Consider the following 26,269-nt stretch of genomic DNA (forward strand, 5'->3'; position numbering starts at 1 on the left):
TATTCCTGGCGACATTGCCCAAATTATAAGCAACTGAGAGGTCTATAAGAAGTGGGCTTATGTGGTATACATCTTTACATGTTTTTCCTATAGATGATGTCCTGACATCTTAAAAATCCTGCAGAATGTCAACAGCCAGGGGTTAAAAGTTTTACAAGGAGAATACAAAAAGCCAACAAAAGCAAATACCTACAAGGCTGACTAGAGTCATTTTGGGGTTTGATTGCAAATATTCCAGAGAAGGATCCAGACTGTGAGTGCCAAAACTTGGAATAACCATGGTTAAAATACTTAAAAATAGTTTAGGAGATATCAAAATATATAGTTATTTTCATTGAAGACAGCATTTTAGGAAAATAATTATGACTTAGAGCATTATGGCTGCAACAGTAAGTGCTCCTTGTTACAATTAGGAACACATAACACACCTGCTTGGTAAAGTTTTGTTTTTAAAGCTTTGCATTTTAGAAGGCTTATATATTTGAGTATAAATACATTTTGAAGGAGTTGGAAATAATTAGCATCATGCTACATAGATGCTAGATATACATGTTAATTTAGGTTTGTTTTTCTTTTGGAGTAAAATTTAAAAATTTTCACTAGGTTACATAATAGGTGTACAACACTGACAAAAGTCAAAACTTTAGATGTCTTACAAATTAGGGGGGCAGTGCCTGTAATCCCAAATAGTCTTATTTCCTAATGTACAAGTAAATTTAATGCTTTTTGATTAGAGAGAGCTTTAGCTGGTCATTTGTGCATATATTAAACTGACGCTTTTAACCCTGCAAATGTTTGTACAAATATTAGATAAAATCTAGACATATAGCTCTACATATTTTTAGTAATAAATCTGTAGCTTATTGTTTTAGAATCACTTAAAGTGATAGTTGTTTTATCACACAGATATAAGGTGGTCATTTAAGAGACTTTTACAAGAACAGATACTTAAATGAACTCTGATTTAGGTAAGGCTTAGTTTTTTAAGTATTTAAAGTTTGACAAATCAACAGAAAAGGCAAGTAATTATTTTGATAAAATCTTTCTTTACAACCATTTTTTTTTTTGTTATAGATCTTACTCAGAACAACAATATTAAGATAGTCTTGTTATTTTATGGACACAGAGAATCAGGTTTTAGTTTAACATGACCCTAGAAAATCTCTCAGGCAACTCTTAGATTAGAGTCAACTTAATGACATACTTTTAAGCTTTTATGAGTTTCACTTATTACATATTTTTAAGACCTGCTCAGGACCTTAATTGATGTTCTGAACTTTGATGGTTTGTCCTTATCCCTCTTCCTTCAGGAGAAATCTGTCTTAATAAAATCCTTTCTCATGTAATACCACTTTCTTTTTCCCTTTAACTTTTTAACATACCCAATACATTTCTATATTCTTTCTACTTGCTGACTTTTTCTTTGTAACTTGTATTCTAAAATAACTTTAAAAATAATTTTATATTTAAATAAAATTGTTTTCCCAATATTTTATTAGCTTTATATTTTTAATATATAGAGCCATAAAGAAAGGCAACCTTAAACCATTTTTCTATTCAATAAGTATCTTTTAAAGACACATTTGGTAATAGAATTGAATGTAAATGACACTTAAGACAAAACGGAACAAATTCAGGTTATTGTCCATAGAATGATGCCTGTATTTTAGGTAGCCCTGATTGACATAAATCTTGAAAATCTCTATTTTTTTAAAGTAGCATCAGAAGAGGTGGGGGAAAGAAGAGAACATAAGCAGCATTCCTTTGTATCAACTCTAAAATGAGAATAGTCCCAGAGATGTTCATAAACACATATACAAGTATGTATAATGTTTGAAAATATTCTAAATTAGGCCTGCCATCAATATCAATTATTTAATATCTTAATATGTTCAACAGTGGAATATTATATAGCCTCTTTGTGCAAAACTATTTAGAGTTTCCCACTGCCCTCAGAACAAAGTCTATAAGTGGACTTCAAGGTATGGAAAGTTTTTGCCTCCCACCTGTCTGCTTTCATGTCCCAGAAATCCTCACTAGTTTCTTTCAGCTGTCAAGGGCTCACTGATCATTCACTAAACATAGCATCTCTGTGTCAACCTGACACTTCACACTTTCTGTCACTTGAAGCATCCCTTCATCCACCTGTCTGCCTCACTTACATCACAATGACGTGCACTTTAGATGTCACTGTAGACATAATCATCTCTTGATGCTGGATCTGTGACCATTCTGTCATATGTGTATACAAAATATCTTCCCAAATTGAACTCTTTGAAGCTGAGAAAAGAAAATACTTTTGATCTTAAAGGGAGTTCACTCTCAATTCTTACAATATTTCCAAATAAAAAAAATGAGGCACATAGTTTTTGAGATCTTTTGTTATTTTTACTTTTATTTGTCTTCTAGTTTAATTTACTCTTTTTTTCTGGCTGCATTATTTTGTGATTATGCAATTTGAACTCAGTGCTTCTTTCTTAGGAGGAGGCAAGTGTTCTACCAGTTGAGCGACTGTCAGCCTGACTGCATATTTGTAATCTTTTGCTTTTTTTGTCTTTACACATCATTATTTTATGCTGTCTTCAATTTTATTCTTTTTCTTTTTTTTTAAATGCCAAGATAAGAAACAGTTTATTATAGAGAGAAGAAACATTTCTCATCCAAAATATAGAAATCTGTACAACTTTGCCACAATCAATATATATGAACTGTACAATTTTACACCAGTTCATAATTTACCAAATAAAAGATGACTAACAAAGTTCACAAAATAGATGGTGGTTTGTGGAAAAGACGTTTACCCAATTAAGTACAAGGAAAGTTACAAACCAGACCTCTGCTTTCTAAAAATAAGAAGTTTACTCAGTCTTAGAAAACTACAAGCTAGCAAATGTACAGAGAGCTGGCTGGTGCTAACACCACAGTTGAGACAATGTCTTTAAAAGGGTCTTTTTAAAAGCCTGTTACCAAGGCAGATTCTGGTCACTTGCTACTTTCAAAGCCAAAAACACAATACAAGGTCTGACCATTTCCCCAGGTCATGCTTACTAGTTTGTCTTTACGTACATTTATACATATTTAAGTGCTAGGTAAAAGTCTTGTGGTAAAATTTCCAGTACTACCATGTTTAAAACGTTGAGCTTTTCTACTGAGCTGCCAAAAGTTGGTAACAATTTCAAGTGTAGTAGTGCAAATTCCTCTGTGAGATCTACTGCAGAGAAAGTTCTTTGAAATACAGATTTTCCTTAAAGGGACTGATGTAAAAATTTAGATAGCATGTCTGGGAGAAACTGAAACCGCCCTAGGACTTCACTCCCTAGCAAATAAAGTTATCATTTACTTGGACTCACAGGCTATTCAATCATTGAACGGTACTGTCCAAACTATGGCACTGTTACTTAAAATAAAATTTTTTTTTTACCATTCTATCTTGTGCCAGATCTTCACAGCTGTGACATGGCTTAAATTCCATAATCCATCCCCAAGAAGAGCCCACCCAAAGCAAAAATCAAAATTTTATCCATACACTATAAGACAATCCATCCATAGACCATATCTTAACCCGATACAGTCATCATATTGTAGTTTTTGGAAGGGCTTGTTCTGCCCAAGAGAAGTTCCTCCTTACAGCTGATTCTGCTGTCTACCATTTGCACGTGGCTGCTGTTTTGAGGGCTACCTCCTGCTGGAGAGGCTTCATACAGCACACAGATGGAGCCATCCTCTCCGATTCTGTAGGACACTTCATAGGGGTCAACCCAGAGAGTGAGTTCACTTGGGAGAAGTCTGAACAGCTCCTGACTGCTCAGTCCAATCCATTGGGCTGCCTGTCCAGAGGATCCATTTTATGGTTGATGCTAATACAACGGTAACCTGATCCCTTGCACGGCTTTTCTGGGAACCAGTGATGTTTATAATGTTCTGCCAGCAGCTCCTGCAGGTTCTGGCTGAAGGTCTGCAGCTGTCGCTCTCTCGAGAGCCCCTTGGTGCGGAGGAACTTGGAGATGAAGGACACGGTGGCGCCGATCTCGCCTATCATGGTGGCAGCCTGGGTGTAGAAGGGATGCATGGGGGCGGCAGACAGGGGCGGCCCCGACGGCGGAGCGGCCACGCCGGTCTCCCTCACAGACCAGAAGGCTGTGAGGAAAAGAGGGTATGAGGAGCGGACTGGCTACTTTTTTCCCCCCCTTTCTTTAGAGTAAGAAAAAGTTATTTTCAAGACAGGAGGCGGGAGGAGAGAGAAAGAAATGAGCGATGGCGGCCTGGTCACATCTCTCGGACCTCCCCAGCCGCCTCCGCCTCCAGCTGTGTAGCCTCCGAAGACCCCAAGAGTTGCATTTCCAGCTCCGAGGGGCGAAGCAGCTTTATTCTTTTTCATCTAAGACATCCTGATTTACTTTATTATTTCCTTGTTCTTATTTCTTATTTTTCTGCTTACTTTTAATTTCACTGTCTCTTGTACCTTTTTTTTTTCTGGTACTGGTGTTTAGATCCAGGGCCTGCACCTTGAGCCACTATACTATCCATTTCTTGTGATGGATTTTTGAGATATGGTTTTCTGAGCTGTTTCCCCAGGCTATCTGTGAACTGCAGTCCTCTGATCTCTCTGCCTCCTGAGTACCTAGGATTATGTGTGTGCCACTGGTGCACAGCTCTGTTGTACATTTTTGCACAATATATATGACTACTGTATTAGTTTTCCTTAATAGCAGTTTTTTGGTGTGTGTTTTAGTTTTTTGCCTTTTTTTTTCAATCAGCACTGAGGTTTGAACTCAGGGTCTGCCCCTGCTAGGCCTGTGATCTTCCACTTGAACCACTCTGCCAACCCTTTTTTTTTTTTTTTTGAAGGATTTTTTTCAGCAAGTGTCACCCAAACTATTTGCTGTAGGATGGCTTTGAGCTTCAATTGTTCTGACTCTGTCTCCTGAGTATCTAAGATTAGAGACTTGAATCGCTGATGCCAGCTACCAACAATTTTTAATAGCTGCCAAAGCTTTTTCATTGAAAATATGCTGAGAATCTTCACATTTTAGATTGAGCCATAACCCTAATGCCGGGGACCATTCTAATCACTCCTCATTTGCTATTGGTCATCACATACTGCTCAAATCTTTCCATTCCAACAGGTTGCCATGGGTTCAAAAGTCTTTGCCAGGTCCCAGTGGCTTGCACATGTAACCCTAGCTACTCAGAAGGCAGAGATCAGGAAAAGTGCAGTCAAATAAATAGCATGTAGACCCTACTCAAAAATAGCAAAAAGTAAAAAGGGCTCACAGAATGGCTCAAATGGTAGAGCATCTGGCTAACATGCACAACACCCTGAGTTCAAATCCCAATACTGGCCCCTGAAAAAATGTCTTGAAACCTAAAGCATGCTTCTCTCTGCCCTGTTCCCTGCTCCTCTACCTTGTAGCAAGATTACAGGGCCCCTTGTGATACCTTCCTTCACTTATAGTAAAGTTTCTTGATGCATCCATGTGATCTTCCTGGATTGGTCTCCACAGGACATGAAAAATCTGGGTGTGTTTTGACCAGGGACCTCATGGGACAACACCAGGTCTTTCCTCCTTGTCTAGTAAATCCTCAACTGACCTGGCCTAGGAACTACTCCTTCTTTGAGATCATAGGTTGTGCCCTTGGGAAAATGAATGTGGAATTCTCTCAGTATATTCCTGGCCTCATTTCCTAGTGGAAAAAGCAGGGTGTGCTCTGAAAAGTGGGTTTTGCTTAACTATAGTGAACCTCCAGGTTGGAAAGTGAAGGGACAAGGCAGGAGGCCTTATCAGCTGAGCGCTGTGGCCAGAGCCTGTTATGTTTACCTGGTACTGCATGCACAGCATCATCTCTGTTATTCAGATCCCAGTTGATGACTCCCAGATCAGTAGCCAATGAGAAGTGCTGGAGGGTGGAAATTGTGAGAAATGAAAAATCAGAGACTGGTACAGGGAGGAAACACTGCTTAACAAAGGAAATGCCTTTTTGGCTCTGCTGTTTTGTGGATCACTTGACAACAAGTCTTTGTGACTTTGTCTCCTGTACTGATCTGTGCATAGCACAAGGACAGTGGGTAGAACTCAGGTCATCACAGAAGCCTCTAATGGTGAGTTTGTGACAAGCATTCCCACTCCTGGGAGGATGTGGAGGCTCGTACACACCTGCGTCTCCACTCCTCAGCCTTGGGTTCTGTGACTTAAGTTCCTGTTGGTGCCACTTTACATTCCTTCTTCTCTGCCTTGGTGTGGTGGGGACTTGGCAGATGGCCCAACCCTGGCATCTTGTCCTTTATTTTGGCATGAAGTGGCAATGGCTGAGAGCCCTCTCAGGGCAAATCTGCACCTGAGACCTGCAACTTTTCAGCAGGCAGTGGGTGGGAGGCCATGGGTTCCTACCCTGGAGGAGATGTAGTCCTTGTTGGTCCCCGTTTTCTCCAGTATCCTCAGGGCAGAGGTGATTGCCCCAAATGTACTAAATGATTGGAAGCAGGGTGTCAAATCCAGGTTCATGGCCCAAGCCCATTGTTTCTTAGACCTGAAACAAAGCCTGAATTTACAGCTCTCTTCACACTGTCCCACTCATTGGAAAGGCCATGCACATGTCTTTGAGGTTCATGGGGAAAGGGAGATTGTGGAAGGTGTTGAGGGTTTGAGGTTTTTGCCCTGTCTGACATAAATGCTGGTGCTCCCAGTCTGTGTCTAGACAGCATGTTCAAAAATTAAATACAGATGCAGGCAAGACCTGACCTCATTGAAAGAGGGATTTAAGAGGCAACTTGAAGGTCTACGAGTGTGTCAAGTGTGAAGAAGAGTAGTTCTGTGCTTTCTAGAGTGGAGCAATCAGTGTTAGAATCAAAATGGGAGAAGAGTGGTAAAAAGAGATTCTTTGTGGTCCATAGATTCATTCTCCTAAGTTGAGATTCTTTCACGTGACAATAAAGGATGGGTTGGTGTGATCAGTTCATGCCTGGAGAAAGGAAATTATTTCTTTAGGAAATTTTGCTTAGTAAGTGTTCTGTTTCAGCTCTTTGAGAAAGCTAATGAATTTGATGCTGAATGTGGAAAAATAGAAAGTGCTTCCTAGTTGTACATTTTGGTGAAAAGGACATCTAAATATAAAGGGAACAGAAAGAATGGTGGTATGAGGTGATTAAAAAATCACCAGTGTTACCAGGGTTACTTTGCTTGGGTAAGATTTCACCTGTTTGCCTTTGCACTCATGCAGTTCGTCTAGTCAGAATGTAAAATGTGGCAACTGAGAAAGCCTGGCATGGGTAGAAGAAAAATATGATACCTTCAGGATCTGCCTGTCAGAGAAAGGGTTTATAAATATAAGACTTTATTTTAGTGTGTGGTATATTTTAAAACATTGCCCTTCCTCTTTGTTCCAGGTTCTGGCACAGAGTTACTAAAATTTGTAGACCATCTTGACAAATAGGAGTAACTTTGGTTATTTATCCTTGGCTCTCTTTATGTCATATCTGAATATATGCTAGTGGTGTGATGCATCATACCAGCCCAGATAACTTCAAGACAAGGAATCATGGCTATATAAAGAAAATGCTTGCTTTGTATTGGCATGTACAGTGGAGCCAGAGTTGTGGACTTTACTTCTGAACTTCTGGTGTTTCCACTAGATACAGACTCTGACAGATTGAAATTTGAGATATGCAGTGATGGTAGAATTTGTTGGTTTTCGAAAACACTACACATATACATCAAAGTGGTATTAGAAAAAAAGTTGAGACATGTTAGAATTTTTAAATGACTCTGAATAACTATTTGAAAATGGTCACAACTGAATCCTAGATAGATGGGTAGAGAAATGAGTGTGGAGGTCCCAGAGTAAAAGTTCCTGGTTGTTATAGGTTTCTCTCACTCCCTTGCTGGGAGCGAGCTGCTGTAGAGTGCATCTGCAGAGACAAGAGTTCTCTAAGCATAGGAATGTGTTTAACCTTGTCCTCCCAAACTATGAGTGAAACTGACTGCTTCCCCCACTGATTTTCTTTTTCTTTTCCTATCATAGAATTATTTTCTATAAAACAGTAGTTTACTTAAGCTATTAATTTTCTCAGTTGGAACCTCAATGGGTAGCATGATATCTTGCTATAAGCATTCTTTTCTTCTTTTTGGTGGGACTGAAGTTTGAACTCCAAGCTCTACTGCTTGCATGTTATCTCTCATCCATTTTACTCTGGCTAATTGTAAAAGGAGTCTCACAAACTGATTGCTATGGCTGAACTTGTACTGAAGTGCTCCCTATCTCAGCCTCCCAAGTAAGTTGGAATAGAGAAATAAATCAAAGGTGCCCGGCACCAAGGGAATCATTAAATATGTGTTTCATACTCAGTTTAACTAAGTGTATAAGCATCCTTTGAATTCACCAATGTATTTTTATGCATTCTCCCTAAGGTTACACTGTTAATTTCAAAGTAATGTTTTATTTGGATTTCAGTCTTAGGAGTTTTGAAAGCATTAATATTGCCATTTATGTACCATTAATGTTATGTGTAAAGTTGTGGTTTCTTTTCTCATTCTGTTGAGCACATGATGGCATGGAAGGCTGCAGTCCATCCTGTTGGCTCACTCACTTCTCTGCTTATGAAATGTGGGTTACAGTTTACTCTTTAATGCTGTTGTCTGTTATTGTTGAATTTGTCCTCAATTGGCAATGTTTCATAACTTTTTTTTGCAAAATTGGGTAAAGTTTCTTGCTGTGTGGATACTTAAATAAATTGAAATTTAGCAGGAAATTTTGATAGTGTTTAATTTATCATCACATCTTTTCATAGATAGTGTTTATGCATTTTGTTGCTTCTCAAAACTTGGAATGACCTAATTCATTTCATTGAATAATATCTTGGTTTCATTGGTTTATTGTTTTATGTTTTAAATGCTACAGTAATTGTTTCATTACTTTTTCTGCTGTAGAAGTAGTGTTGTTTTTAGTTGTATTCTAGTTTATTATTATTTCTAAAAAGATGATGGATACTAATATTTTAAGCTTGTGTTTTCCAACCTTGCTACCATCTATAGGTAATTCTAGGTGTTTTTATGGCTTTTTCTATATAGGCAGTGATGTCATCAGTGACCAAAGACAGTTTTATTTGTTGCTTCTCAATATCAGTTCCTTTCACTTATTCTCATTTGTTTTCTTTGCATTTGTTGATATGATCTTAGGAGGTTTCTTCAGTTGCTTCTTGAGCTGATGGATCAAAGTAATTTTTTTTAATGTTCTATTAGTCCTTTGTACCTAGGATTCCTACTTGCCTGTCCTGAGTCAATGTATATATACATTGATATATGTACTTTGTTACCAGTTGTTCAGGATTGTTTTTCTTTTGTCCTGAGGATGGAACCCAGTGACACATCCACTCTGCCACTTGACTTACAACCTCTTCCCTATTGGTAATGTTTTCATTTCTCTTTCTTGGTTTTGTTTACTTATTTCCTTGAGTTTTGAGAAATGATCTCCCTATGTACCTCCCTATGATGGTCTTGAATTTGAGATCCTCCAGCCTTGGCAGCGGTCAGAAAACTTTTCATCTTTACTTATAATATGTTTCCATGAAGGTTTTGTTTTCTGTAACATCTCTGTGTAGCATGGTATTATGGTAGTTTGGGCCTCATTACATCTGTTCATGTTATCTCTGCTTTTATTTTCTGGAAGAGAATTGTAGATTAGAGATATCATATTTGCACTAAATGCAGTGAGAATAAGCCAGTGACACCATGTGGGTCTAGTCCTCCTGCATTTGTAGTTACTTCAATTTCAATTTCTCTTACACATAGGCTGATTCATTTGTATTGTTTTTCTTTGTATAAGTTTTAATAGATTTTTCCTTCAGGATAGGTTCTTAACTTTATATGTGTGTAATTGTAGTATTTCTGTATTGTGCTTTTAATATCCATGTGATTAATGGAGTGACAACTCTATTGTTATATTAATAATTTTTTTGTTTTCTCTGTTAGCTTGACTTACAGAATTTTATATACAGTACCAATTATCTTATCAAATAAAGAGCTTTTTGTTTGGTTGATTTCATGTCTATATTTCTTGTTTGTAATTTTATTGATATTTCTTATAATGGTTATTAACCTGTGCTTCACTGAACATCAGCTTGCTCTTGTCTGTGTGGCTTTCTAAAGTCAAAAGCTAGAACTTTGTGTTGATTTCTTTCTTACTATTGTATGCATTAATTGCTTTACATTTCTCCTTAAGAACTTGTTTGTATACATCTCAGAAATGATGTTGACATGTATGTTGATAGCAAGAGGGAGGTTGAGGCAGGAGGAATGGAAGTTTGTGTTTAGGATATATCATATGACAGAACCCTATACCAAAACAAAAACAAACAGACACACAAAGACCACACCCACTGTAACATCCTTCATGTTCTATTGATAAAAAATATTTAAAAATAAATATACAAAACACAAGAACCACACCCACATCATCAGAAATGTGCTCATTCATTTCCATGCATTTTGAAAAACTTAAATGTCTTCTCACTTCCCTTTGATAATCTGTCATTTAAAATTTTATCACTTAATTAACTCCTTGGAGGATTTCCAACTATGTTTCTGCTATTGATTTCAAGTTCTGTTGCAGTGTGACTTGAAATCATCCCTTATGTGATTTCAATTCCTTTAGATTAGTGTATTTTGGGTGTGAGAAGAGTCTTAGATCTGATTTGGGGAATATGGCATGTCATCCTGAAGGATGTGCACTCTGTAGTTGGATAAAATGTTCTGCATTATCACAACCACAAGAAGTGTGAAAAGAACAAACTTTACTAAAGGAATGCATGAACAAATAAAAATTAGGAAAGAAATAAACATTATCACAGTTAACCAGGAAAACATTAAGATGAATCAAGGAGAAAGAAAATATCTGGGCCTGGTGTCACATGCCTCCTAATTCAGGTCTAGGGTGATTGAAAAAGGAGACTCATGAATTTAAGGCTGATCCAGGCAATAGAATGTATTTGAAAACAGCCCAGGATATATACAAGACCCTGCCCCAAAACTGAAAAAAAAAAAGGAATTGTTTGTGAAACTCATGTTAGCTACATTCAGAGTACAATTTTTAGAACAAACAATTCAAATGCTATAGCATGTAAGAATTTTGTAAAGAATTTTGGTTATGTTGCTTTAGTAGCGTCAAATGCCTTTGATGTGGACTTGTATCTTCTGTGTAAATGTTCAATTGTGACAGTCAAAATATGAAGTAATAAATGCAGAATGTTTCTGGAGAAAGTTAACATTAGGCTTATTATCTCTTTTGGATTTTACTAAAGAGATTTGATTTCATGTCAAATGTCCTGATGAATACTAAGAGACTAGAATCCTCAGCAATGATTACACATGTGTAAGAAGAGGCTGACTACATGATGAAAATGCCCCAGTCAAGCAGTGGCTTCACAAAGTGATGAGTACACATATAATGAAATTTCCCATTGTATAAAAAAACTATCAAGAAAGTTGAATCAATAATGAGAAGCAGTCAATGAATCCTATTGCTAGAAATAATGGCAAGCCAAAAATATTGTCAAAAGTAGTGAAAGATATTTCCATGTATTCTGAATTACAGAGAAGTATCAAGGAGGCTCCTAGAAAGATTGTAGTAAGGGCTTGGTTTATCCATTTATGATTTCCTTCAGTTAAACTTCAGTGAACTCAAGGAATTGAAACTCCAGAGATATTACACTAAAGGGTTAAGTAATGGAAGGTGTATGCATTAACAGGGTCAATGTCTGTGGGTGGTCAATATCCTCCTTGTCTATGAGTGAGGACTACACTGTGCTAGTCTATTTGTGGGGTAGAAGACTAAAATAACCCTCAAAAGGAAAAAAAAAATCACATGATAAATAAAACTGTGCCCTATCATAATCCTTTTTTTTGCTGTGGGTATATAGTGGTCTTGATACTATATCTTGCATTCACTGGTATAATTTTAAGAAATTGGTTATTAAATCTAAAGATAGGAGAGTTACGGTGTTAGAGAGGAATAATATTACTAGATCAGTTGTCAATAGTAAGGCATACAGGGCTTCTTATGGTCAGAGCCTTCAGAATACTATATGATAAATATGGGTTTCATGGGTTGCTGAGTGTCATCATATCAACAGAGAATTATTAAGTGTATGGACTAAAACCTATAGGTTTTTCATGCTACAGCATTTCCAAGAAACTCTGTAGGATTAGAACAATCAGTAGAGTTGTAGGATTGATTGATGTGAAATTTAATGTTGATCCAATAACCAGGTCCATGACTGCTGGCCTCAAGGATAATACCTGTTCATTGAATGGATAATTCCATTGGTGAGACAAAACAGTATTCTTTCTGTAACTACCATGGTAATTAGTGGGGTCAGGTACCTTAGGGTATGACATGAGCTTCCAGTTTAATATCAAAACTCAGTAATCACTACTGCAACTCAAAATGAAATGTCTGTACCTATGTGGATGGATTGTTGTGTAATAGGGTGTGCATTAGTGACATAATAGTCCTAATAGATTTAGAGTGCAAAATAAAGGGTAAATTCATATGAAAGACAAAGACCTTTGTTCTTTTTTTGGGGGCAGGGGTATGGATTTTGAACTCAGGGCTTCCCTTGCAAAGAAGGTGCTCTACCACTTGAAACACATCTCAAGTCTATTTTTCTCTAGTTATTTAGAGATTGATTCTCCAGAACTCTTTGCACATGGTAAGCTCAAACCATGATCCTCCTGACTCAGCCTCCCAAGTAGCAAGTATGACAGGTGAGACACCAGTACCCAGTAAAATCTTCCTTCTGTATTTTGCATTGTAATCATTTTTAAATTGGACAGTGAAATAACCATTGTTGGAAGACATCTCAGTTATTGATTTGCTAGTTTGAAGTAGGGAAGATAATACTAGGTGGAAACCAATAAAAATAATAAATGTAATTATATTCTGATAGGGTTAAATAAAAGTTGAATTCAATTAGTTCATTTCTTTTGTTTGTATCATTTTGTTTAGTTTTTTTCCAGTGCTGGTGATGCAAATTAATGCTAGGCAATTGACCTACCACCAAGCTGTACATTTCTTTTCTCAAGATTTCACCTCTTTTCATATTTCAGTGTTTTTAGTGAAGTGCACATAATTCACAAGACCCCATCTCCAACAGTAACCAAAGCAAAATGGGATGGAAGTGTGGTTCAAGTGGTAAGAACCTGCTTTGCAAACATGAAGCCCTGAATTCAAAGACTAGTCCCACTAAAAAGAACAAAGAGAAAAATTCTAAAAATAGTAATAATTAACTCAACATGCTCATCAGCCAACTGGATGCAGTTGTTACAAAATTTTTAGTCAACACTGGAAAAGAAACATTTTTATGATGCAATTAATATTCTCAAAGGAATATTTATCACATTCTAAGCTGTAACATGCACTTTAAATAATATCAATCTATACACCTCAACGTCTTGTATTCCCTTAGTAGGGGAGTTTCCAGTGTGAAAGGAACATGGTACTTGAAATCAAGAGAGTCACAGGTAAATGATGGTGGGTGTTCTCTCCTTTCTGAAGGATTAACTCTGGTTATAATAGGCCTGATTTTTATACCATGGTGTGTGATTTTGACATCGATAGTTATCCTGGATTCATACTTCTCTGGGGGGCCAGAACAAGTTTTGAGAAATAAGGAAGCCTGAGTATTGGCTGTTGCTGAGTACTGTCCTATAGATCCTCATGGCCAGGAAAAGCATCCTTTTCCTGTCACAAATGCCTTAGTGTTCTTGCCCTGAATGATTAGCCAGTCAAAGAGGCTGATTCTAACCTGTGTGTGCCAATAGTGAGGGCCAGTGTAAATGTTCCATGATGCACAATGGGGCAGCAAGCTATCTGCCATGTTGCCTACTTTCCATTAATGAGAGTCTTCTAAGACACATAAGTTTGGCAGTTGAGTGATTTACATGGAGTGTAGAACCTTAGAGGACAACTGGCTGCATTACCTGTAAGAAATGGTGACAGCACGGACAGGCTCTGCAGTTGGGCAAAAAGGGCCACAGTCATCTTGTCAATGTGTGAATTAATCCCACTTTTGATGCCACTCACTCTTTGGTCCCCTGAATCCTGCAGGGGAGGGGGCAAGGCAGGGAGTCAGGAACACTGTCCTATCCTGTCTTGTCCCTGTGAGAGGTTACTTCATCCTGTCCCACAGTCCTCTCTGGAAATATCCACACCCAAACCTGAAACTCCCCATCTGTGTGGTGATGCAGGGTATTCATTGGATCTTCTAGGCTTATTTATGATGTTTGTGTGGGAAAGGAGAATTTCAGTGCTGTGCACCCTTTCTCCCCATTCTCTAAGGTGAATTCTGGGTTTCCTATGAGATAAGAGTAATGAGGAACTAAATCCACGTTCTGTCCTCTGAGGCCCATCTTCTTAGTGCTGCCACTAAATCCCTGAATTTCCAAGGGTCTCCCACACTGCCAGACCATTGGAAATAGACATCCACATGCATACATGGTTGCTCTTTGAGCAGAATGAGATTTACCTCCTCCCTTGCACACATACCTGTTACTGTTCTCAGATTGTTTCTCATAGTTTTATAGGAATGAATGTCAAAGTCAGGTGGCCTTAAGAAAGTGGATCTGAAGGCTTGTAAATCTTGGGAAATAAAAATTGTGGTTTTGTATTTGCTATACAAAAAGGAAAGGAGCAAGGGATGCACCTTCAGAATGGACATGATTTTCAGAGCTAAATGACACTTCAAATTACCTTGAAACGTCCAAGTTCCACTAAAAGCCATGTTTGTTTTATTTCTTTAGTAAAATTTGAGACTAATGCTAAGTTAGATTGCTACCTTGATATTTTTTGGGACCATCAACCTGCCTTATTTTACACTTAGAAAGAACCATTATATGTGGTTTAACAATGCGAATTATTTCCTTAATGTCTCTAAACCCTTTTGACACTGTGTGAACTTGTAATACTTGTAGACCTGTTAATAGTGCTATACACTTGGGTTAAGTTGAGCTTAAAGATGACTATATGATTTTTCATGTGTGTATTAAGTTTTACATTTATTTGGCAAGTGGGTATATAAAAGAAAATGTTGCTGTCATAATGTATTACTAACAGGATGTGAGAGATTTCTGCATAATATAAGTACTTGTGTATCTTATTTTAAAATTGTTGTCCTAAAGGTTTTTTTTCTTATTTTTTATTGTTTTATTATTCATATGTACATACAGTGCTTGGGTCATTTCTCCCCCCTGCCCCCACCCCATCCCTTAACAACCACTCTGCCCCCTCCCTCTCCCTCCCACCCCCTCAATACCCAGCAGAAACTATTTTGCCCTTATCTCTAATTTTGTTGAAGAGACAGTATAAGCAATAATAGGAAGGAACAAGGGTTTTTGCTGGTTGAGATAAGGATAGCTACACAGGGAGTTGACTCACATTAATTTCCTGTGTGTGTGTGTTACCTTCTAGGTTAATTCTTTTTGATCTCACCTTTTCTCTAGTTCCTGGTCCCCTTTTCCTATTGGCCTCAGTTGCTTTTAAGGTATCTGCTTTAGTTTCTCTGCATTAAGGGCAACAAATGCTAGCTAATTTTTTAGGTGTCTTACCTATCCTCACCCCTCCCTTGTGTGCTAAAGCTTTTCTCATGTGCTCAAAGTCCAGTCCCATTGTTGTGTTTGCCCTTGATCTAATGTCCACATATGAGGGAGAACATACGATTTTTGGTCTTTTGGGCCAGGCTAACCTCACTCAGAATGATGTTCTCCATCCATTTACCAGCGAATGATAATAATATATTCTTCTTCATGGCTGCATAAAATTCCACTGTGTATAGATACCACATTTTCTTAATCCATTCGTCAGTGGTGGGGCGTCTTGGCTGTTTCCATAACTTGGCTATTGTGAATAGTACTGCAATAAACATGGGTGTGCAGGTGCCTCTGGAGTAACCTGTGTCACAGTCTTTTGGGTATATCCCCAAGAGTGGTATTGCTGGATCAAATGGTAGATCAATGTCCAGCTTTTTAAGTAGCTTCCAAATTTTTTTCCAGAGTGGTTGTACTAGTTTACATTCCCACCAACAGTGTAAGAGGGTTCCTTGTTCCTCACATCCTCGCCAACACCTGTTGGTCGTGTTGTTGCTAATGATGGCTGTTCTAACAGGGGTGAAGTGGAATCTTAGTGTGGTTTTGATTTGCATTTCCTTTATTGCTAGAGATGGTGAGCATTTTTTCCTGTGTTTTTTGGGCATTTGAATTTCTTCTTTTGAGAAAGTTCTGTTTAGTTCACTTGCCCATTTCTTTATTGATTCATTAGTTTTGGGAGAATTTAGTTTTTTAAGTTCCCTATATATTCTGGTTATCAGTCTTAATTTTGGTGTCCATCCTTCAGCCTCCAATCCTGGAGATGGTGCCTCCAATGTTGTTCTGTAGTTGTCTCATCAAAGGGGAGACATAAAGTAGAACAAAACTGCACACACACACAAAAAAAACCTATAAAATGTCCCAAGTTCAAATAAAATACAATTTCAGTAAGTTTTTCAGCATGCTGGTGTAGTTCGGTTGTTTTCTCATCAAAGGTAGGGAGAGAGAGAAAAAAAGACTTTGGAGACAGGTCTGTGGATGGCTATCTGCGGCTGTGGCTTGCGTGCCTGCTGCTGTCAGCTTGCTGTTGCTGGTGGCGTTATTTATGCAGATCGCTGGGGTGAGCTTAACATTCACCTGTCCCCTAGGCTTTGTTTATTCAAGAGTTCTCCTCTGTGCGAGCCACTGCTACAAGCTTTCCCCTTTCCAAGCACACTGGGGTTGGTGACACTGCACCCGCTTTCTCAGGCCTTCATGTTTATTTACAGTTCACGTGGGAAGTGGGTCCTCCCCCCTCTCTTGTGGAGTTTTCCTCCCCTGCTGCTTTTCCAAGCTTTCCCACTGCTGATTGCTGGGTGTGTGCTGCTGCTCCTGCCAGCCAGTGTGTTTGTTTACAGCTCACATGGGAGGTGGGTCTTCCCCTCTCTCCTGTAGAGTTTTCCTCCCTTTGCCACTCTCACAGCCTTCCCACTCCTGGTTGCCGGGTGCATGCCCTTGCTCCCGCCCTCTCCAGCCAGGCCCGGCTTATTTACAGTTCCGGTAGGGATTCTCCTCCCCCCTCTTTGGCACTCAGGGCACTCCACCCTCTTTGCTACTTGTCTTTTTTGTTCTTATTGCTTATTACTCAGTTTCTCTTTTTTCCCCCGGGTGGGGGTTGGTCTGTCCAGGGGGCTATGCTGATTTGGCCCAGGGTTGTCTGTGGAAGTACTGCATACTGCTCAGCTTACCTTGTCCGTGTCTTCCCAAGCTGTCTGGGCATGGGTGTCTGGTGGCCTGGGGGCCCTCCTGGTTTTGCCGTTTAATGTGAAGTGGAGATTCTCTGCACAGACTGGAGGTGTGGAGGGGTCAAAGTTTTGCCTCTTCTTGGTGGTTTTGCCTGCAAGGTGTGTCTCCAGCATCTCTCCAAGATTTCACTATAGGAGGCATGTTTTCTGCTTCCTCCCTGTAGCCACCATCTTGGAATCACTCCATGATGTTCTTCTTGAAGTTCAGATGGTTGGTATAAATTCTGCAAAGTGATGTGCTTTATATTTAGCTGATATAGTACAAGTTTCCTGAAATCCTTTATTTACCTATTTCTTTGCTTATTTATCATTCAGGGTCTTGTGATTGCTCAGGCAAGCACTATACCAGTTGAGCCACTCTGCCAGGTGAATTCATTACTTACAGTAGGATATTGTTGGTGTAATTGCTTCAGAACACTCTTCACTTTTTACAGTTAAATTGTTCACATTCATCCCAATAGTGGTTTCCAGATACCATGAGATATGGAAATTTTCTCATGTATCTATAACATTATTCAGTTTTAGGATACCTGGTACTACTTTTATGGGAACAAGTAGTAGGAATTTGTAATGGGAAGTGCTAGAAAACCAGTGTACAAAATGGAATTGTTGGGACCAGCTACCCAATAGTTGTTTATATTCTACTCTCAATTTAAAATAGTTCCAGTGAAGTGTCAGAAGTACTATGTGATTTGTGAATTGTAGATGATGAATGAGAATGTGATGACCCTGAACTGAAGTAAGTATTTGGATGACCCATTATCATGTGACTTTCTTGCAAAGACAGTCTCTACCTCAACTGCTGTGACTTTCACAGTTCTTATAGATGGTGTGGGATGTGGTAGGAGCTACTGACCTTTGAGCATGTATTGCTACTTGTACTTGGTTTTCTTTCTTTCACAGATATGATAGATGATTTTATCAAGAGAAAATTTGACTAAAAGAGATGTGCAATAGGGTTCATCTTTCCCACAAATGGCAATGGGCAATGGATTAAAACCTGTCATTTTACTTGGTGTGGTTTGACAAACATATTCCGTACAGATAGAAGACAGGTATGAGGCCCACCAAGCAATACAGCATGTCCAAGGCAGCCTGGACTATGTAGGGATGCCCTGTTTCAATGACTAACACAAAATATTTCTAAAAACAAGTAAAATTCCAGTGAAATTGTTCATGTAGTTGAATTCTGTATATGTAACATGAGCAAATTATAAATTTGTGCAGAATGTTCCATGCAACACAACCAAGCTATAACTTTTATCATTCTTAAATACTATTTGTACCCAATTTTTACTCCTGAACATCAGCTTTACGTTTATCATTCTGGTTCCTACTTTTAAACCTGGCTGCAATAGAACCTGAGTCAGGGGAACTGCTAAAATACAGTTGAACATTGGCAGCTCCATACTTCAAAAGATAACAGCTTGATTAAAAAAAGCATGTGGATTAATGTGACATAATTCTGTAAGTTATGTTTGAGTTCCATGGATTTTGTCGTTTTTTGTGAAAATACGTAACACTTCAGGTATTTGCATGTCATCCTCGTGCATGGCCATGTTAATCTTCTCTGTATCATTCCAGTTTCAGTATATATGCTGTTGAATTGAACATAATACTGACTGTTATAATCAGATCAGCTGATAAGGTATTTCTATTTGAATTATATCTGTGTTGGATTTATGAGTGAATTCAAATATATTTTACAAAATTTTCCACTAGGTTTTAATTTTATGCTACATTTGAGAATCTGTCCTTAATATGTTTCACTACCAATGACCAAATGGAAAGAGATTTCCTCTGTCACCTACATATCTGATCAGCTTCCTAGCACTTGGAGCTCAGCCATGATCTCACTTGAGGCCTTTCCCTTGTAGCTAGACCAGTACTTCAGGCCAGCAATCACTGGGTCAGCAACTGACCCTTGCTGGGTGTTCCCAGAGATAGGAAAATGGAGGAACCATTCAATGCTGAAGTTCCAGACCCAGGAGCTTATCATAATGGCCTGCCACCACTGCACCGTGACTGAATGCCAAGAAGAACAGAGAACTTTCCTATTGCCAGCATGTTTTGTGAGGCTCTTGCTTTCTATTACTCAAGTCTGTCCCCGGTTCTGTGTATTCTACAGGCTTATGCTGTTTTTTCCCCCTCCCTCTCTTCTGAGCTGCAATTTTCTACTTTCTATAGGATGCTGTCCACTTGTGAACCTTCAGTGCCTTTCCCATCATTGCCCAATTTGAAATACAATGCTTCACCATCTTTCTGGCTCTATGCCTCAGAGGTACTAATAATTCATTGGTGCACTAGTCCAGTCCAACATCTTCACATTTATTAATGACTTGTGCATATACTGATCCCTCCCTTCAATCATATTTGCATGCTCTGTTTTATGTATTATTGATGTGATGTGGTTGCATTTGTTTTCCTTTGTGTTGTATCTCTATTAGAGATGTTTTCTTTGCTGGTGGAATGGCTCAAGTGGTAGAGCACCTGCCCAGCCCAGTGGAAGAGTCCTGAGTTCAAATCTCACACTGCTGAAAAAGAAAAAAAGAAATGTTTTCTTCATAATTACCACAAGTGTTACATAAACTGTTTTCTGGCTATTCAAAATTTAGCAAACAAAACTTAGCTATAGTTGGACATCAAGACAGTTTTCTTTTATTTCCTTCCCACTCCACCTTCAGTATTATTCTTGTCATACTTTACATCTCTCTATATTTTGTATCCATTAAGAAACAGTATTTGTCTATTTGTTTTTCATGTTTGCATCTCACTTCCTGAAGTTGAAAAAAACTTGGTGGTCCTGGTGTTTGAACTCAGGGCCTTATATATACTTTGTAGGCACCTTATCACTTGAGCCACTCTGCCAGCCCTGAAGTTAAAAAACTTTCACACTCTGCCTTACAGCTTTTGATTATTCTAAATATGACTAAAATTTACCTTTACTCAGTTGGATTACTACTGTTTGTGTGCTGTTTTAAGGTCACTTTGTTTAATTCTAAAAACTGTTACCATTTTAGTTAAGGCTGATCTAAGAATGATGAACTTCTTCATCTTTTGTATGCAAGGCCTGTACTAGCAAATGAAATAGGTCCTGATGTCATACTTCAGGGAGGTGGAATGAGAAATTTGGCCTAGACTTTCTGAATCCTCATTACAAAATCTACTCATTTTCATCTGAATAAGTTAAAATGTGCCAATACAGGGTATTATTATTACATACATGAGAAGTAGTTATATGCTAGCAATATTCTACACAAGAATCAAGATGGACTAAAGCCAAACCTTTATCTTCCTCAGGAAAGCCGACTGCTTTATCCAAGACCACAATAAAATGCCCATTCTAAGGTTATACATATTCCATATCTTTGCACAGCTTACATGGATAAACCCTACAGACCATAATTCTCTGTGTTGAGTTAAGAGCAGGTAAGGATGTACCTTTGGTAGTTTGCCATACTCTGGTCCCTCTCCTTCAATGACTGAAATGATCTCTCCTTCAGCCCTGTTGTATTTGCCAGCAGGAAACTCTTACCCTGAGTCAGTTTAAGTTTCTGACCTAAACAAACTTCCAAAGTCATGATACCTTTTTTCAGGACACTGCCTAAATCTGTCTTTGTGTTAAGCCTCTTTTTCAGAGAATTTCATTATAGAAATGTGATATTGTGATTCCACCAGCTCTATGCATGGAAAAAACAAGTACTGTACAGAAAATAGCCCTAAAGTACTGTGAGTTTCAACCTCAGAGAAGATAGAGCCCCCTCCAAGGGTGTCCATGTCTGTCTTTCTACCCACTTCCCGTGTGTGCTCTGTAACTCATTGTTTACTCTTCCTAAGATGTTTTCAGCAGCAGGAGGCAGGCTAGAAAGAAGAGAAACTACAGAGACCACCCAGTGGATTTTCCTTGCCCTCTTTCGGCAGGCTCAAGTCTGCTGTCCATGTAGACTCATTGTTCTCATCCCTCTAGTCTCCACTGTAGGTTACTCATGCACATCAAACCAGCACTGATAATTCAATATGGACAAAAGCGACAATCACATGTTTGAATGAAGAACCAGCAGTCTCTGATGCATCCTTCATGTATACATACAGTAGGAAGGAAATTTAGCCAAATACCTCATGTTGACTTAAGAAACTTATTAATAATTATCTTTTTAAATGACATTCTGTCTCCTGTGACTTGCACATGGTGCCCCTGTAGTGAGTAGAACTTCAGTCACCACAGAAGCCTAAAATGCTGAGTTTGTAACTGGCATCCCAGACTGTAGGAGGTTGAGGAGGTTAGAAGTGCCCTGAAAATGTTTGTACAGACCTGGATCTCCCTAGTACAGTGCTGCAGTTTATCTCCTGAGTTGCTGCAAATACAGCTTTGTACTTAATCTTCTCTGCTCTGGGGTGAGTCTGTCAGATGTGTGAACTCTGGTATCCTGTGCTCTGTGTGCAGTGACATGGCCCAGGCCCAGGCCCCTGTTCGGACTCCTCAGGACCTGAGCTCCAGGTCTCCCCAGCCTTCAGTGTGTGGGAGGTGTCATCCATTATGCTGGGGCATTGCTGATTGCCTGAATAAGCTAAGTAGTTAGAATCCAGTCTCAGTCCAGGGCCACATCCGCAGTCCACTTCTTAAACTGAAGCTGTCTTCACATTGCCAAACTCACTGGAAAGGCTGTGAGTGTGCATGTGGGGCTCATGGTGAAGGGGAGGTGTTGGAAAGGTGTTGAAGGTTTGAGGATTTTTCCCTTTGTGACATAGTTGGAGTTGTCTGAATAATATGCTAAAAATTAATTTCAGATGGATGCAGGACCTGACATTATTGAAGTTGCAGTAGCAGGACAGCACCAACTCTGAAGACTGCAGGGTTTCAAGGGTGAGGTAGAGGAGGGCTGTGATTATTAGAGAGGAGCATACTGTAGAGGACAACTATCAGTGAGGAAGGACAACAGAGGGGGCATCATCAACTCCTGGACCAGAGATCCTTTCCCCTGAGCTGAGACTGTCTTTCAGGTGACCATAAAGAAGGGATTTTTGTGTTGCCTCAAGTTGAGGGTGAGTCATAGACTTCAGGAGTGTAAGAAGGAGATAAAGTTCAGAAAAGTTTGCTTATTAAGTGTTCTGTTTCTTCTGGCCAATTAAGGTTATGTTTTTGAGGTAGAAATTGGCAATAACAAAAGTGTGAACTTTACCTTGTTTTAGGTTTACTGACAAAAGACATCTAAGTGTATTGGGAACATGAAATACTGTGTTCTTCAATCAGCAATGTTTTCTAGGAATACTTTGCTTTGATAAGATTTCAGCTGTTTGTATTTTCTTTTTTTGTGGTACTGTGGTTGAACTCAATGTCGCACACTTGCTAGGTAGGCCATGTACCACTTGAGCCTCTGCACCAGGAAGTTGTTTGCATTTTCATTAAAGCAGTTGGTCTTGTCAGAATGTACCATGTGACAATTGAGAAAGCCTGTGAAGTACAGTAGAAAAACAAGACACATTTGGCTCTGTCTGCTAGAACACAGTTTTTATTAACTTGTGGGTTTATTTGGGTGTGGAGCTGGAATGATAGCTACAGCTTCTCTTGTAGTTAATAACTGTGTTTCCTGTTGGTATTTTCTTACATTTTTTGTTTGTTTTGCAGAGTTGGAGCTTGAACTCAGGGCATACTCCTTGATTGAAACAACCAGCCCTTTTTTGTGAAGGGTTTTTTTAAGGATTTGGCCTCACAAACTATTTGCCTGGGCTGACTTCAAACCATGATCCTCCTGATCTCTGCCTCCTGAGGGGCTAAGATTACAGTCATGAGCCACTGGAGCCCAGCTTGTTCTTACTTTCTTGGGTGATAATGGGTAGATTGAGGGACCAGGTGTGAGAAATTCTTGTCCATCAAGACAAGTGATTGTGAAGTACAGTGGGAAAACAAGACACATTTGGTCGGTCTGCTAGAACACAGGTTTTTATCAACTTGAGGGTCTATTTGGGTGTGGAGTTGGCATGATAGCTACAGCTTCTCTTGTAATTAATAATTGTGCTTCTCATTGGTATGTTCTTACATTTTTTGTTTGGGCATTCTTGCATCAAACCACCAGTCCTTTTTGGTGAAGGGTTTTTTTAAGATTCAGTCTCACAAACCATTTGCTTGGGCTGGCTTCAAACCATGATCCTCCTGATCTCTGCCTCCTGAGTGGCTAAGATTATAGGAGTGATCCACTGGGGCCCAGCTTGTTCTTACTTTCTTGGGTCATAATTGGTAGATTGAGGGACCAGGTGTGAGAAATTCTTGTCCATAAAGACAAGTGAGTGATACAAACATACTGTGACAACATCAGGCCTTTTGTCCTATTCTATTGAAGTCTCACTTGCCCTGTCCTAGAAATTGGTCCTTCTGTGAAATCAGGAGGTATATCCTTAGATGCTGAGTGTGGAATATTCTGATCAGACTCTAGGGCCCATTTCCAAGTGAGAGACATAGAGTTCTTTTGGAAAAGGCAGGTGTAGGTTCTGCGTAAATACAATGCATTCCCATGCTGGGGAACATAGGGTCAAGGGAGGAGGCCTGGTATGCTAAGGGCTATTCCTGGAATCACTTATTGGTCCTGGCACTCTACCAGGTGGAGTATTACTTCTTCTGTCATACAGATGTAAGGTGACAGGGCCCAGGTTCAGTAGCCAGTGAAGAGTGCTGGAGGAAAGAATTGTATAGACTGACCAATCACAATCTGGTGGGAGAAGGGACCACAATCTAATCCTTGACTTTCTGGTTCCCATATTTTCTGAATTACTGAGACTTCTTCTGATATAAACTCTGTGAGACTCAATCTTACTGCCCTGTTATCTGCGCACTTAGCTAGGGTGGTGGGCACAACCGCAGTTACCTTAGAAGGTCAAAGTAGTGTTTGTGACCAGTGTCCCCAGTCTCAGGAGGATGAAGAAGTTGGAACCTGCCTGAAGCAGTGGTGAGGGACCTTGGCCTCCCCACCACAGCACTGGAGTCTGGGTCTTAGCTGCCTGTCATGCCTTGTTCACTGGATCTTGTCTGTAGGGTATAGAACTGAGTAGATGAGCAGAACCCTGTCATCCTGTCATCTAACTTTCAGTAACCTGATCCATCCTGGAGTCCTGGGTGCTCTTCCCAAGTGAGGTGATGATGGGAAGTGGTAGCTTCCTACCAGAAGAAGCTGTGGTCCTTGGTGTCCCCGCTCCTTCCAAACTCATCAGGGTAAAACTGATTGCTGTGAATTACATAAAAAGTTAGACTCAGTGTCTTCAATCCACAAACAGATCCAAGACATGTGCTGTGTAGGGTTTTAGTAAATCCCTAAATTTATAGAGAGCTCACATTGTACAACTCACTGCAGTGGTGGTTCATTTGCACTTGGGTTTCAAATAGTAGGGGAGAGATTGGAGACTTTTGTAAGTTTTCATTTTAATTCATAGAATCTAAGGCAAAGACAACTTTGGGTTCCTGCTGCTACTGGAATGCTTTTGTGCATTAGTGGGTATTTAGTCAGAATTTAAAAATTTAATTATTGTGTCACTTTCTGGTGTTCATACAATCACAACTTTTGAGATCTTTGTAAATTGATTATATGAAGAAACATAAATTTTTGACATTAAAGGTGATGTACAACAACTGACAAAACATATAGGAAATTATTCAGTGAAATAATCTCAGGATAATTCTGAAACACATGGAAAGATATGCACATATGTGCACAGTCGGTATATAGATGCCCTGGTAGATGTGAATAAAAAGGATCTGTACACACATTACTACAGTTGATGGCTACCACCTTAATCCTTTCCCTACTTTTTCCATCTTATCAATTAAATCGAGTTCTTCCATTTTTGCCTCTTTGGAGTTTGAAGAAGTATAACAGCTATTGCACACAAAGGCCTTCTAGGTGCTGTCTTTGAGTGTATTTCACAATCATATGTGGTATTGAACTATAAACTATTTTCACTTTTGTTTCAGTGGTCAGGGTTTTGGGGTCTTTTCTAGATGTCTTCTCCAGGGTGTGGAAAAAGTTCTGATTACATTCATAGTACATCCAGTAGGTATTAGAAACAATTTCAAAACTTTATTTTGCAATTAAAATTAGAGAAATGTCAGTGGAGATTGTATCAATTGCCACTCCACTCAAACATTACACTTTTCTTATGCATTTGGAATTTGAGTATTTATTTTACTCAGCTAATTGCTAAATCATTGACATAGATCTGTATTTGTATGTGGTGTTTTATGTGGAATAGACATGTGGATTTCCCAATCACATTCTCATTCATTAGTATATGCAGTACACTAATCCTTTTGTTTGGCTCATATTGCAAATATTTAGCCTTATTGTTTTTCTTTTGCCAGTCTAAAGTATTAACATTCCACATTCATTTTGTATGTTCCTTGGGTAGAGAATTTAAAAATGCTCTTCTTTCTGGGTTACTTTCAGACAGAGACTTCATACGTAGCTCTTGAACTGAAAATGTATCCTGGGATCACATTGAACATATGCTATTCCTACCTTAGTTTTGCAAATGCTTGGATGATAGACATGTGACACCATGACTTCAAAAATATTCAGATTTTGTCTTTCGTATTTCCCATGCAATTGGATTATTGTCCAAGACATTGGTAAATACAATGTGTGTTTTCAAGGAGAAAGTAGGTTCCAGATTTTGTGATTTTAGCCACCGTTGTATGATGTGTCTTCTGTCATGAATCAATTTTCTCTTACTTTAAAGCCAATGAAATATTGGTTCTCTTTCCTGTGAGACCTATTTGCTAATCTCTTTCTTGTAGTACAATGTCCTAGATAATGTAGTTTGAACATTGTTTATTAATATTAGACAGTAGGTCACTTCATGTTCTTTCCCTTCCTCTCTCCTATCCGTCTTCATTATTACTCATTTTTGACGTATAGATTACTCTAG

General features: G+C 38.9%; 1 protein-coding gene, 1 non-coding gene and 1 pseudogene across 2 annotated transcripts in view; 1 reads left to right on the top strand and 2 right to left on the bottom strand.

Annotated features, from left to right (window-relative positions):
* Positions 1 to 26,269, top strand: part of LOC141416617 (uncharacterized) — a 48,869-nt gene that overhangs the window by 11,921 nt on the left and 10,679 nt on the right. The gene's annotated exons all lie outside the window — the stretch shown is intronic.
* On the bottom strand, positions 2,637 to 4,069 carry LOC109674125 (protein BTG1 pseudogene; annotated as a pseudogene).
* On the bottom strand, positions 18,865 to 18,970 carry LOC141417023 (U6 spliceosomal RNA). Its single transcript, XR_012441657.1, has one exon. It is a non-coding gene; the product is annotated as a U6 spliceosomal RNA (small nuclear RNA).

Source organism: Castor canadensis, chromosome 14 (genome assembly GCF_047511655.1).
Source record: "Castor canadensis chromosome 14, mCasCan1.hap1v2, whole genome shotgun sequence".
Lineage (NCBI taxonomy): Eukaryota > Metazoa > Chordata > Mammalia > Rodentia > Castoridae > Castor > Castor canadensis.